The 15,553-nt window shown below is 46.7% G+C and overlaps 1 protein-coding gene across 3 annotated transcripts in view; it reads right to left on the reverse strand.

Annotated features, from left to right (window-relative positions):
* CDC123 (cell division cycle 123) overlaps positions 1–15,553 on the reverse strand; it is an 87,694-nt gene that overhangs the window by 59,905 nt on the left and 12,236 nt on the right. The gene's annotated exons all lie outside the window — the stretch shown is intronic.

The following is a 15,553-nucleotide window of genomic DNA, read 5'->3' on the forward strand; positions in this document are numbered from 1 at the left end:
AAGGCCAGGACTCTATTAGGGTTTAAAAAAGAGCTTGATAAATTTTTGCAGGTCAGGTCCATAAATGGCTATTAGCCAGGGATAAAGTATGGTGCCCTAGCCTTCATAACAAGGGCAGGAGATGGATGGCAGGAGATAAATCACTTGTCTTCTGTTCTCCTTCTCTGGGGCACCTGGCATTGGCCACCGTCGGCAGATGGGATGCTGGGCTTGATGGACCTTTGGTCTGACCCAGTATGGCCATTCTTATGTTCTTATGTTCTTATGTTCTTATGAGTCTTCGGCCACAGCTGCCATAAAACCAACTGAGTAACATCTTTACCTCTCCAGGGCACATATCCATGGTTTCTTGAGGCTGAAGGATACCTACTAGAGCTCTAACATGAGTAATTAGCAAATGATGAAAAGCTTATTTCTTAGAACAGGGGTCAGCAACCTTCCCAAGGTGGAGTGCTGAAATTTGACCTTTTGACCTCTATATACGGTCCGAGTGCCAGTGGTACTTTTTACTGTGGACCCAGCAAGACAGGGTACTATTGTACAGACATTCACATTCTTAATGCACTGCAGCAGCTATTGCCAGAATTCTTGTGGCACTGCTGTGGGGAAGCTTGCAGCTGAATCCTGTTGTTCCGTTTCTGAGCTGATACAAATATCTTGTCTTTATCCCGCTCTGGAACCAGGTTCCACAAACAGGAGCTGTTTCTGTTTTGCCACTGGAACACAACCTTCTTTAGAGTTGAATGCTGCAGTAACTGAGCAACACACACATCAAGGCCACACAAGATTTTCCAGCGGGAAGTGAAGAATACCACTTCTGGCTGAATTTGTTGGCTTTTTGGGTGGCAGATGCTCAAATTGGAATTTAGGCAGGGAATGGAGTCTGCGCATGGACGCCCGCTTCCCCAGCCTCCAACTTCTCATGGCAGCTCTAGGGCTGGCAAGATGGGGCCTCACAGCCCCCAACCTCCAGAGCTGAGCAGCCTGTTGCAGACTGCCCCCCCGCCAAGCCTAGGTTCCAACCATCCAATCATCCGCCAAACCCAGGTTGCCCTTTCCCTCCACCCCACTGAGACACCCCACATTGTGTACCCCAGGAGATCCTCCCCAGACCCCAGCTGGGCAGCCCTACCTACTTCACACCACTTCTGGGCCCCCTCCCCCCAGCTGTGACCCCGTTTGGCTCCCTGGCTTCTCAGGACTGGGCAGGGGTGACCACAGCTGTGGAGCAACTTGCTCCCTCACGCCCCTTGCTGCTGGCCAGGGAAGGTTCCCACCCCCCAGCTGTCTCTCCCACCCAGCACTCTGGCCTGGGCAGGGGCAGCTGTAAAGAGACTTGCTTGCTCGCACCCACTGCCACCAGATGGGAAAGTGGTGGTGGGGCCATGGTGCACACACCATGCCTCCCCCTCCTACCATTGGCTCTACCACCTTCAGCCCACCCCTTGGAGGTGGAGAGCATGGAAGAGCGAGCATATGCATGGGGGAGGAGGGGTAGGGCTGAGTTCCCTGCATGCCAGGGAAAAGCAGCTTGTGTGCCACTCTTATCATGCGTGCCGGGGGTTGCCAACCCTTGTCTTAGAAGATAGAATTAGAGAGGTAAACAGATCATTAGGCTGAAAACAGAACTTTCCCACTAAGCAGAGTGAGTAAATAGATCAACGGTCAAAAAAGAATGTGAGCCAGCTCAGAAAAGAGAGGGAACAGCCTAGAACCATATACTAACAATAGACAAGATAAATGACGAATTTAAAGCTGAAGTAAGGAGTAAGTCACATGTGGACAATGCATGGACATAGCATCCTATGAACGTCTTGGTTCTTACAAATGAACCACTCCAATCCCAAATGTATGATACAACGTATAGTAAACGCACTGCAATGTTTAAATTATGCAAAAGAGGAGGTTTACTGCATAACTTGGGATTTGCAGTATGCCCTGTACCCACTGCTACATTAAGACTGATCGGCATAGCATAGGCTGCTACAGGCCAAATAAGGGAATCTGAGTGATGAAATCTGGAGTTTAATTGAGTTTTCTGGATCCCAGAGAACTGGACAAACTGTCCTTTCAAAGCTGGATAAGGTACTTGGGATGAGCTGAGTGGAAAGGCCGCAGGGGGAATTCCAACATATACTAAAACTTCTGCTGAAAGGCATGTAACTTTTTTTAAAAGTTTTGTGTACAGCAGGCATAAGGTTTTCAGCTTGATGCAGAATCCAGTTAAAACAGGGAGTTCTTATTGCCTTTGCACTACATAATGTTGTTTAAAAAAACTGGCTTAAGGCTCACAATGAACACCAAACCCTGAATCATCTATTTTCTGCGAAATCACCTAAGTAAAATACAATGCTTACACGAAAGAGAAATAACAATGCACCAATCAGCCCGCTCTGTGCAAGTCCCTGTTAGTTTATTCTTGTTTCACATGAGAAGTTCTTATATTTAAGAATATTAAAGTGAGTGAAATGCCAACTTCATGTCACAAGCCAAACACTTAAATATTGGAAATGCAGCCAGTCTTATTCAAGATGTTCTGAGTAATTGGATTATACATTATTTCTGAGCTGTACTACAGAAACATCTAATCTGGGACCCAGCTGTGCTAGAGACTGCACAAACACAATCCCACTCCAATCTAACCAGCTTGGTATACGGAAACAAGAAAAGCAAATGGGGAAAGTGGAAAGAGGCACAGAGAAATTAGTTGTTTTGCCTTTAGCTTCTTTTACATGTTGGACAGTTCAGGGGCACAAAAGATAAAAAAAACCACAAAGAAATGCACATGGAAAAGTTTTTTGGCTGTTATTTTATGTCTGAGCAAAAGCTTTTTCATTTCACTAACTACAATAAAATCTATTTCTCTATGTTAATTTTACAAGCCTGTCCAAGTGACAGAACACAATATGTCTCCAGTTTTCACCTGTTCAGCATTTTATTTCCATACACTAGTTGCATTTCTAATTTCTGCTTGCCAAGCTCTATGGCGCTGACGTTTAATCAATAGTGTAATTAATAGAGACGACCCTGTGATTCAGCAAGTCTAATCATTTAGCCTGCTTGACTGCCTATGTTCATATGAATAATTCAACAGTTCAGGAACATTATGAACAGACTGGACTCAAAACAGGATGTGAGATTCAAAAATCTTTTAATTATGGCAGTTCATCTAGTAGGAAGCCAAAGTGCTCTACAGATTAAGGACAAAAATCATCCCACTTTAAATAGGTACAACTCAAAATCAACAAAAATTGAGAATGCAAAATTTGTTCATATTATCTACATCTCTAAAGAACAATCCACCCTCTCAACAAACTGCAGCCTGCTCTCAGAAAAACCACCACACTATTTGACGCTAGTATCACCAAACAGCTTTTAGCAGGGAAAGTGAAGTGGAACTTTTCGTTCATTGCAAACATGTCAATCTTTACATTAGACTGTGATTAACTTATCAGAATTTGCCCAGGAGCCAGAAGTGGTCTTGCTGGGCATCTTTATATGAGGAGACAATAAGGGATACAATCCCATTAGACAGCATCCATGCCTTGCGGGCATCATATAAGAAGGTTGAAACAATCAAATCCAAACTGGACTGAGAGTATAAAATGAAGTTCTTGTGAAGAACAGTTCAACGTCTACCCTTAAGCTAATGGAAAAAAGCAAAGCAAAACACATACATCTTCCCTGCACAGGAAATAACAATGAAAAGGCCTCTAGGTATGTACGTGTCTCACTTTGATACAAGTCTGCTGAAGTTTGGCCAAAGCATTTTCCCCTCAGCCTCACTAGGACTGACACTAAAATTTCAACATGTGCTTTTGCACAGCAGTGATAGAAGCAAACCCTCCACTGATTTATTAAACTTTCTCTCTCTCCCTCTCTCTCACTGGTCACTCGACAGCAAGTAGCATGTCTTCATGTCACCCTCCTATTTGTGTGTCCATTGATGGCTGATCAGCCCAATTCTGGAGCTGCAGATTTTATCACAGAAGAGGCAGGTGTTAGCTGTTGGAGAGGCATGGGTCAGTTTTTGATGCTCTTTTCTTTTTCTCCACCATTCCTCACCTGCACTGCAGCAGGACCTCTCAAACTGCACCACTCCCTCACGGATTACCATTCTCCGCTGGGTATGGTCTTGGGCCAGATTCTTCCAAGTGTCGATACCCATGCTGTACTTTTGCATGTGTGCTGTCGGCACGTCCTTTTATCATTTCTTCTGGTCTCCTATGCTCCTCCATCCTTCCTCCAATTTAAGAAACAGAATCTGTTTTGGGAGGTGCTGATCAGACATCCAAACCACGTGACCAGTCCAATGAAGTTGTCGATGAATGATAAAGGCTTCAATGCTGGTCATGTTCGACTCTTCCAGGATGCTATTGTTGTGCATCTATCCTCCCAAGACATATTTAGGATTGTCCTGAGGCAGCGTTGATGATATTGTTCAAGTGCCTTCAAATGACACTTGTATATACTACCCGGGTTTCACATGCATATAGTAGCATTGGAACCACCACTGCATGGTATACAAGGAGCTTTGTCTTGGGATAGGTGTCCTGGTTCTTGAGACCCCTTTGTCCCAGGTGAGCAAAAGCAGAGCTTGCACAGCTCAGAGGATGCTGGATTACCCTATCAATGTCAGCTTTAGCAGAAAGATGATTTACAAGGTATGGGAAGCGCTCCACATTTTCCAGCAGTTCTCCATTGACTTCAATAGAAGGCGCATGAGATTCTCCCATCAGTGAAGGTTGGTGAGGCACCCTGGTCTTTTTGATGGTCAGTGTGAGGCCACGATTCTCATATGCTTTAGTGAAGGCACTTAAGGTGGTCTGAAGGGCTGTGAGAGAAAGAGCAACAACCATGCTGTCATCTGCGTACTGAAGCTCCATTATCGAGGTGGTGGAGGTCATGCTTTTAGCGTTCAGTCTCCTGAGATCCCGTTCATTCTACGGACAATCTTCACTCCATCTGGAAGCTTGCCATCAATAAGGGAAAGGGTCATTGCGATGAAGATGCAGAACAGTGATGGGGCAATGATGCAGCCTTGTTTGACTCCTGTTTTGACATCAAAGGAATCGCTCTGGGATCCCATGTTGCTCAACACTGTGGCAGGTCATGTGGTCCTGAAGCAGCTTTAAAACGCTAATGAATTTTTTGGGGCAGCTGACCTTTAAGAGGATGGTCCACAGGGCGCTGCAACTGACTGAGTTGAAGGCTTTGGTCAGGTCGATGAAACTCATATACACAGCTTGGTTGTGTTCACGTTTTTCTTACAGTTGCCAGGCAGTGAAGATCATGGCTGCTGTTCCTCAGAAGGGTTGGAAGCCACACTAGGATTCTGGGAGAATTTCTTCTGAGAATGGTAGGAACTGGTTTGCAAGAATTTGCGCTAAGATTTTCCAAGCTGTTGCCAGGAGAGAGATGCCACAATTGTTTCCACGGTCTGACTTGTTGGCCTTCTTGAAAAGACTGATGATCAGCATGTCTCTGAAATCTTGCGGCATCTTTTCCCTATCCCAGATCTTGAGAGTCAGGAGGTGGAACTGTTTGTGGAGCTCTGGCCCACTTTCTCTAAAGACTTCAGTGGGGATTTCATCTAGTTCGGTTGCCTCGTTGCACTTGATCGCTTTGATGGCAGCTTGGACCTCACCCACAGTAGGAAGTGTTGCAAGATTGTCTCTAGGCAGTTGCTGAGGGATTTGGTCAAGGGATTCTAGGACCACAGTGCAGGGATGGTTCAAGAGTTCATTACAGTGCTCCCTCAAGCAAGAAGCAGTGGCGTCATTGTCTTTCAACAGTTGGGTACCATCCTTTGATCTCTGGGGAGTGATTCCATGGTTTCTGGATCCATAAGCAGCTTTGGTAGCATTGAAGAAACCTCTTGTATTATTGATTTCTGTGAGATGCTGGACTTCTTGTGCTGTCTCAGCCAACCACTGGTTTTTCAGAGTCCTTGTTTTACGTTGAATTTCTGCTCTGGTCTTGAGCATGCGCTTCTCCCTTTGTTGTACTCACAGCAAGGCCTGTGTTTATCCCACTCGCTGGACCATCAACTTATCGTGTTGAATGGGCTTGTGTGTTCCAATGAACCCGAGAGCGATGCCACAGGGTGTCTCGTGCTCCCAGCCGTGTCACCCATGGTGGCAAGATCAAGGGGGAGGGGCCAGACAAAGAACAATCTTAAAAGTCCTCAACAGCAGAGCTAAACCGTACCGATATACCTGTCCTCTCACCCACCAAGGCATGACACCATTTTAAAATACAGTAGAACGAGATTAAAATTGAATAGCCAAACCTGCAAAACAAAGATGCATTACAGGTTGTACCTCCCTCATCCAGCACCTTTGGGACCTGAGTGGTCCCAAACAAGGGGACTTACTGAACCAGGGGAGGTCAGGCCTCCTGGCTGCCCTGTGGGGGCTGCAAGCCTACTGGCAAGGCTCCCCTCCTGGCCACCACCAGCTCACTGCCCCCAGGTTGCCTAGTGGGAGGAGGGGCCTCTGTTCCTGCTGAGCTCCCTGCTACTGAGCTGCCTAACAGGGCTCTCTGTGGAACTCCCAGATGCAGGGCTCCATGCCCCAGCCAGGCTCCCCAACCCATCTCCCTACCATGGGGTTGCACACAAGGCTCTGTTCCCCAGCTGGTCTCCCCAGCCGGTTCTCTGCCTCAGGGCTACAGGGTTTCCCTACCCTGGCCAGACTCCCTACTGCTGCAGGGCTACCAGCAAGGTCTGTGCTCCAGCTGGGCTCCCTGGCACAGGGCTACAGGGCTACCCAAGTCTGAGCTCCCCGCAGTAGGTTCCTTAACCCAGGCCGGACTACAACGACTCGGGGCTCTCAAGTCCAGGTGCTTTCTGGTTCGGCAACATTCATGGCCCTGCTGGACCAGGGATACTGCTGAATCAGAGAGTTTCAACCTGTACTAGAAAAGAAATATGGAGGTGTTCAACACAGAAGTGGACTGAGAAAAATCAAATCACGGATATGGCCCCTTTTTGTCTCAAGAGATGGTGGTTAGCAGTGGTGGTCAGGATCTATGGGCACTGTTTGAGTCTGCAGCTTCTCTCATGGTTTATCTGTCCATTTTTGGATTTGCACAGTTGATTGCAATAATTGCATGTCAGTCTATTTCCAAATTCTTGAGTCTGAAAGCTTTCCTTCTAAGACAAAGTTCTTTTGCATCACTTGCACATGTACTATCAAAGGACAATGTGGCCTGTTGTAGCAATCATCACCAGGTATTTCAATCTGATGACCGAGATTCCCAGGATTGTGGATCAATGTTGAATTTTTTCCATGGTGTTTTTGTGTGGATCCTTGAATCTTAACTTTGGTCTTCCTCTTGTTCTCAACCCACATGACAGTTCAACAAAGAGGACTGCTTTGAAAAGACATTTGTCACCCATTCTTCTCACATGACCAAACCAACACAGTCTTCTGCTGCTGAGGATTGCTATGAGGCTATGTGTGCCAGATCTTGACAGGACATCAATATTTGAAACTTTATCTTGCCAGTTGATATCCATAATTCTGCAAAGGCAGCAAAGATGGAAGCTGTTCAATTTTTTTCTCCTGGTTAGAATAAGTGATGCATGCCTCAGAACCATATAGCAGGATACTCAATGCACATGCCTGGTAGCTTAGCATCTTTGTTTTCACTGTCAATTTTAGGATTATTCCATGCTCGTTTTGTAAATCTGACAAAAATAGCAGCTGCCTTCCTGATTCTGGTGTTCAGCTCTTCATCCATGGATATGTTTGTGGTGACAGTAGATCCAAAGTAACAGAATTGTTGAACCACAACTAATGGGCTGTTATCCAGAATGACACTGGATTGCTGAGGTATACCTTGAGTGAATACAACAGTTTTCTTCATGCTTATGTCAAGGGAAAACAACTGGCAGACTCTGGACAGAGAATCCACAAGTGACTGTAGCTTGTCTTCATTATGAGTGACGAAAGCTGCATCATCTATGAAGAGGAGTTCCCTGATGAGGACTTTCTTGACCTTAGTTTTGGCCTTGAGTCTTGTCAGGTTAGAGAGAGCCATATAATCTTGTGTGGAGAAATACATCAGAAAAGGTCTCACAAAATTACACTATGGTTTGCTGTAAAATGAGAGAATTGTTCAAGCTTTCACTGAATTGCAGCATTGTTCAATTTCTTCTCTAACACGATCCAGTTGTTTAAATGTATTCATATCCCCTTTATCAACTTTTCACCCTTACTGCCAGATCAACAAAGTTTTTCATCTGAGTACTCTGATGCTCCAACTCTAAAATCTGTCTCACTTAAGTCCACTTGAGGTTGGCAAAATAGTTTTTTGTAAATTTAATTTGAAAGTGTTTCAAGTAATTTGGGGCGCATTTCAACATAAAGGGGCCAATAATCCTTTTATAAATGAGAAAAGACATGAAGATTAGTTAAATTCAAAGGTGTGATGATGCATTAATACTGGTAAGAAGTACCTCACAACTCCATCACAGCTCCAAATCACGAGCTTATGGACTATTTCTTACTATGTGTTTTTGTATGGTAAACTAGGGTCCTATGCCTTGACTAGAACTGCTGGGTGCTATTTTAATACAAATTATACAGCAATACATTTGTACGGCTGGAGCAATATGCAAGGACAAGACATACCTAGCATTTCATTCACACTCAGTAGAGTTGGCAGTTTAGAGAATAAAAAACATGGCCTGTATGAGCAGTTTACCATCTACGATTACATACTGTGGCAAGGTTGGCCAGACTCCTGGGTTCCAGGCCTCTATTTAGTCCACTCTCCCCAGGCCCGGACACTACTGCCCTTCATGAGGACGGGGAAGGGGGAAGATGGTGGTCTGGAGGGAACCTGGGTCCCACCCACTCATTCTGGCTTCTGGCCCAGGGACCCTGTGTGGCTACGGGTGGTGGGGGAGGGCTCCCCTTGTAATGAACACCACAGGTCTTCCCTGGGCCACTTCCCCGGGCCACTTCCCCAGACAATTCCTCCCTCCCCCATACCTCCTCCAGGTAGTGGCAGTGGTGGTGGTGGTAGTAGTAGTAGTAGCAGCAGCAGCTGCCGACGCAGCCTGTTCCCCCTGCTGGTTTGGCTCCTCCTGTGGATGCAGCCTGCTTGGCCTTACTCCAAATCCCAGGCATCCTGGGCAGGGGCTTTAGCCCCTTGTGGCTGAACACTCCTCTCCTTCTTTTGGTCCCTCTAGAAGACTCTCTTTGCTTTGCTTTTCTTTGCTTTGCTTCTGCCCTCTTCTCTCCTCTCCTCCAGCTCTCTCCTCCTCTCTCTTCCCCTGCCTACCAGGCAAGGGATCTTTTAATAGCAGGCTTAAGTGGGACCAGTTGGCCCCAATTGACCCAGGGCATCTTCCTCCCCAGCTGCTCACACCCTGCTTGTATTCCTGCCCTGCTTTTCCCTCTCATTCTTACCCCCTCTCAGTCTTACCTTGTCACAACACACACAAACCAGTGCTGTCTCCTTAGGACACCTTGTGTCTCTGCAGTTGATTAAAATTCTGTCAAACAGCAGCAATGTCAAATTAACAAGAATCTCATCAGTTTCAAAGATGTGCTTTAGAAACCCCACCACAATTTATATTTTCCCAATGTGAGACCTAGGAAGACCTCAGAAAGAGAGACCAAGGCCAGGTCTACACTACCGGGGGGGGAAAAAAAAAAAAATCGATATAAGATACACAACTTCAGCTATGTGACCTGCATAGCTGAAGTTGACATATCCTAAATCGATGTTTCCTGCCACCCCCACAGCAGGAGATTGATTGGAGAAACTCTCCCACTGACTTTCCTTACTCCTCATGACTTGTGGAGTACAAGAGTTTACAGTGGAGCCCTGATCGTTTGATTTAGTGCAGCTCCATTGGGCATGCTAAAGGGAACCCTGGAAGACTGACTGCCACCACATACTTCTTTCGGTACGCGTAGATGCACCCTAAGGAGGGAATAGAGAAGGAGACACCTATTTGCTTATTTCCACTCCCACACTGCAGGAAACTTCAGGGTAGAATGGGAGCGCAGCCAGTAGGCTCTGTGAGGAGAAGAGCAACAAAGCCCTTCTCTTAACAAAGGTGATAAAGAGGTGTGAAGCTTCATATTTATAAAACACACACACACACACACACACACACACACTCACTCTCTCTCTCTGCTGGATGCTAATATAAAGTTTGCCTGCCTAACATCATGGTAGAAATCCCAGCATCTTACCTCTAGCATGAAGTGTTTGAGACTCATGAAGGCATAAACCCTAGACTCTGCTTGTAGAGTTATCCCCATCCTTACTTTTCCTACCTCTGGCAAGTAGATTTAGTTCTCCAGCTAGTAATTACCAGGTACAATTTCCCAAATCTTATCTCTGGGAAACAGCCACTAAAGGGATCTTGTTGGGAAAATGGCAAAAGCTCACAGAACCATATGTCTGACTCTCCAAAGGAACCAGAGCCAGCTACAACAGAAGGCACACATGGGTTAAGTCAGGGCTTTCCAACTCCTTACAGATGCAGAGGAAACTGCCTGGGGCATGTAGCTAAGCAGCCTCCCTCCCCCTCTGAACAGCAGAAGCCAGAGCAGCTGTCAGAGAGATATCATAGCCTCCAGAGATCATCATTCATTTGACTCTGTAAAGTGGGCTCCGGATAGGTTTTTCCTGATTTGCTGTAGTATCACTGGATGCTGGCCTATCTATTGCAACATCACACTTGGCCCAGCCCGTTTCTTTAGTCCAGGACCAAGGAAATTTTTTTGGGTCAGGACTACTGACCCACAGAAAAATCTGTTGGGAGTTACACCTGAGAGAAGAAAACTACACCAAACAAACAACAAAACAAAACACTCCTCTCACTGAACTGGTCCCCAAAGTGGGGGCGGGGGAAGACACACCTCACTTGTGTCGAATTCCAGCCGCACAGGGGTGGGGGAGTTGTGGCAGGGAGGGGCAGAGACTCAGGTCACACTCCATCTTCTTAGCCAGAAGATGAAGCTAGACTGATTCAGCTTAGTAATAAGGAACCCGCTCTTAACAGAGAGAGAATTAAACATTGAAACAGCTTTCCAAGGGTTCTTCTGGTGGACCAAGGACAATCTTCACAGGTCCCATTGCCCTGAAACCAGCAAATGAAAGCTGCCTGGGCCAGGCTTGTGGCACAGGCAGTGCCCAAAGCCACTACCCCATGGACGCACACTGTTCAGACACATGTGAGCCTAGCAACCAGCTGCTTTGAGTGGCAGGGGGCAGCAGCAGGCAGGAAGCCTGCCTGAGTGTCCCACTAGGCTTCTGTTAAAGGAGCCACCTCGAAGAAGTACATTCTGGCCAGAGCCTGCACCTGGCACTCCATCCCATCCCACTCCTCAACTCCCTGCTCCAGGTCATAGCCTAAACCCTCCGCACCCCCTCCTACACCACTCCCTGGCCGTGTCTACACTAGCCCCAAACTTCGAAATGGCCATGCAAATGTCCATTTCAAAGTTTACTAATGAAGCGCTGAAATACATATTCAGCGCCTCATTAGCATGCCGGCGGCCGCGGCACTTCGAAATTGACGCGCCTCGCCGCTGCACGGCTCGTCCCGACGGGGCTCCTTTTCAAAAGGACCCCGCCTACTTCGAAGTCCCCTTATTCCCATCAGCTCATGGGAATAAGGGGACTTTGAAGTAGGCGAGGTCCTTTCGAAAAGGAGCCCTGTCGGGACAAGCTGCGCGGCGGTGAGGCGCGTCAATTTTGAAGTGCCGCGGCCGCCGGCATGCTAATGAAGCACTGAATACGTATTTCAGCGCTTCATTAGTAAACTTCGAAATGGCCATTTGGATGGCCATTTCGAAGTCTGGGGCTAGTGTAGACACAGCCCCTCAGGTCACAATTGCCACCCAGATCCTGCACCCGCTCCTACATCCCTTCCCAGGCAATATTCCCTCTAATTTTTTCCATCCATGTGCGGCATACATCTGTTTTATGGATCACCAGTAGAAACACGGGCTGCCGGATACAGGCACTCTGCTAATCAGCTGGGCAGCATTTGAATCTCTCCTGGATGGCCGCCCAAGCACTCAGCTTACGGGGAACACTGCCTCCAGGTCAGAATCCTTTCCTTCACCCTACCCATTTCCTACTTTCACACCCAATCTCCTGACTCAGATCATGACCCTCTTTCTTCACCCAAACCCATACCTTTTGCTGCACCTCAATCCCCCACCATGAGCTGCCTTCTGCACCCAACCTCTATTTCAGATCCCACACCTCCTCCATTAATATCACAGAAGAGTGCAGACCTTGACCACCTCCAAGTTCTTGGAGTGGTCCCAATCAAACATTATTGCCCATGTCTGCTCTAATTCAATGGTAGCTACTGGACTTAAACCAGAATTTTAACAGAAGGTGGTTTTATGCTGCCCTGTGTTATACGGAAGGCCAGACTAGATGATCACAATGGTGCCTTCTGGTCTTAAGAAGCTACAAAACCAAGACATTCTGTGTTTGGACACTGCCTAGCAAGTTATGGGCATTGACATAATATAAAAATACTGTTCCCTGTTTTGCATATACAATATATGTTTGCAATGGCTGCCAGTATTACACAAAACTTAATACCCCATCCATGGGGAAGTCTGGCCCTAAATTTTCCAGGACAGGGCATGGCACATGGACATTATAACTCCCAGCCCTACTTTGACTTCATTCCTAGACTAGAACTGTTTCTAAGCTCCACAGAGAAATTTGGAGACCAGGGTGAGAATTTTTTGCACCATGATACATGGCAGTCTGCTGCCAAAGTTGCACAACCAGAAAAGATAGCAGCTGTACCGCAACAGCACCATTATGTTTCATGTTTTAAACAAGAAAGGGCTGCATTAGATGGTAAGTACTCTGGGGCAGGAACTGTCTTCACTGCTACCCAAGCTGACAGAACCTTGCACAATGGAGCCCTTATTCTCAACTGAAGTTCCTATACACTAACATACAATAAATAAATAGTCAAGAACTGCAGGATAAGGCTTCCTCCCAAATATATTAAACTGGATTATTAAATTGGGATTTGAATTTAGTCATGGAAGGCTTTTCCCCACCCCTCCCAATCTTGAATTTCAAAGAAGTACTTTTTAAGTTAGACAATTAAGTAGACTATCCAAGACCATTCTTAGTAGGGTACCAACAACTGGAATTAGATCCTAACTGAGCTTCATGTTAAAAAAAAAAAAAGTGTAGCCTCCTCATTAGATCCAGCACTTTCATTGCAAAGAGATACATTTTTGATGAGTCGCATGATTCAGAGGTCTAGAGGTCACAAATACTAAAGGCTCTTACCCAACTGACTGTCCCCTCCTAATTAGAAGATTTTAAAAAAGCTTAATCCCACTGTACTCTTATTTTATCTCTGACCATAGAAATGCCATTGCCCACAATGGTGGCTTTTTCCAAACGCAATAAAAGGAGCTAGGATCAAGGAGCTTTTTTAAAAAAAAAAAAAACACAAAAACCCACAAGAGGTTACATAGCAGCTGAGGTCTCAGTTTCCCTTCAGCCATCAATACTGAACCCCAAAGAATTAAATCAGTGGTTCCCAACCTTTTCCAGACGGGACCCATTTTGACAATTCAGGAAGATTTGGTGATCCAAGACCATTCACAAACAGGGGTGGTGGCGGGTGGGTGGTGGTGGTGGTGGAGGATAGAGAGGAGGTAGAGCCGTAACTAGCTAATTTTGCACCTGAGACAAGAATATAAAATTGTGCCCCTTCATGTTTATATTCATATTAGTTACTTCATAGAAAAGGGGAAATATACTAATAAAATAATAACATTACATTTATTATGGTTTGTCAGAGTTGTAGTGGTGGAAAGACACTCATCCCCAAACTGCTCCCCCAGCTTAACCCCACAATCAGAGCTAGAGGAGTCACATTGAGAGGCTAAGAATCATTCAGGGGCTAGAGGAGGCTAGGGTAGTCACACTCAGGGTCTGGAAAAGGCTAGGGGAGTCACGCTGAGGGGCTAGGAGTCATTCAGGGGCTACAGGAGGCTAGGAAAGTCACACTCAGGGGCTAGAGGGAGCTAAAGGAGTCACACTCAGGGGCTAGGAGTCGCTCGGGCTGAAAGGGGCTAGGGGACTCACATTCAGGGGCTAGGAGGGAGTCAAAGCCAGGGCTGGAGTGGGCTAGAGGAGTCACACTCAGGGGCTGGGAGTCACTCAGAGGCTGCAGAGGGCTAGGGAAGTCACACTCGGGCTGGAGGGGTCTAGAGGGGGCTAGGGGAGTCACACTGTGGAGCTAGGAGTCACTCAGGGACTGCAAGGGGCTAATGGTGTCTCACTCAGGGGGGTAGGGGAATCACACGCAGCTGGTTGGAGTCACTCACAGTCTGTCTGGAGCTAGAGGAGGCACAGGGACTCCCGCTGCTGGAGGTCCGCTGGGGTGTGGAGCTCCGGCCAGCAGCGCCAGCCGCAGGAACCGTGACCAGTACAGGAAGCGGAACCCGCATCCCCACAGCTGGAAGCTGGCTGAGGCAGAGCCCTGGTGGCAGAAGCAGCTGCAGAAACCCCGGCTGGGGTCAGGGCAGGTGGAGGGGGGAAGCCCCAGACCCCCTGTGGCTGGAAGCCAGCTGGAGCCAGGGTGGGGACCCCCGCAGCTGGAAGCCAGCCTGTGGGAGCCCTGCTGGGGTCTGGGGAGACCCCATCTCTTGCAGAGGCTGGAAGCCAGAGAGCTGATCAGCTCTGCCTTCCCCCTCAACCTCAGATTCAGGTCCACACCTTACCTGAGCTAGGCACTGCTCCTCAGGTATGCAGTTCTCTGCCCTGCAGCTGAAATGGTTCTCTATTTATTGACTGGCTTAACTGCCGGATGGCTCTGTTCATCCAATTAAGAAGTTGAGAACCACTGCAGGAGTGTGAATGGCTTTTTAATAGCCACCTGTGGAGCCACCCAGCCCAGCTGGCGACCCTTCTGAAAAGTAATCGCAACCCATAGGTTCGGAAACCCTGTATTAAATGAAGTGACCAAAAGTGATGCCAGACTACTTTGAGGCAGGATATAATAAAAGCCATAGCAACAAAGCAGAGAGAAAAATCTTGATTAAAATGTGATTCAACTCTGACATTAGTGCACTTAGGCATTCTCTGCATACAGTCAGAGTCAGAACCCATTACTTGAATAAATAAGACAATATTTTACTGCTTTTTATGCATTAGCACTGCAGAATCAGCACAGCTAAGAAGGAGAGTAAGACAGACTTGATTTCCTTCTTATCTGATTGGAATGTAGTAGACAATGCTATTACACTACATGCCAGTGAGGTGGGTTGCCCAGATATCAATGAAGGGATAATTTGGCATACAGAATCTTTTTTCTCATGCTTCACCACTAGAAACAAAATCTGGTTTCACTCTCAGCCTGGAACCCGAATTTGTGCAGAGCTGGAAGTTTGAAAACCAACAGGAATAATTTTTAGTTGTATATGGAAATCAGAGATACCATGAAGCTGGAATTCCATAATGCCTTTGCCAGCTACTTTACAGAAAAGAACCACACTTAATCTCATCAAATCTAAAGTAATAG

This window comes from Carettochelys insculpta, chromosome 1 (genome assembly GCF_033958435.1).
Source record: "Carettochelys insculpta isolate YL-2023 chromosome 1, ASM3395843v1, whole genome shotgun sequence".
Lineage (NCBI taxonomy): Eukaryota > Metazoa > Chordata > Testudines > Carettochelyidae > Carettochelys > Carettochelys insculpta.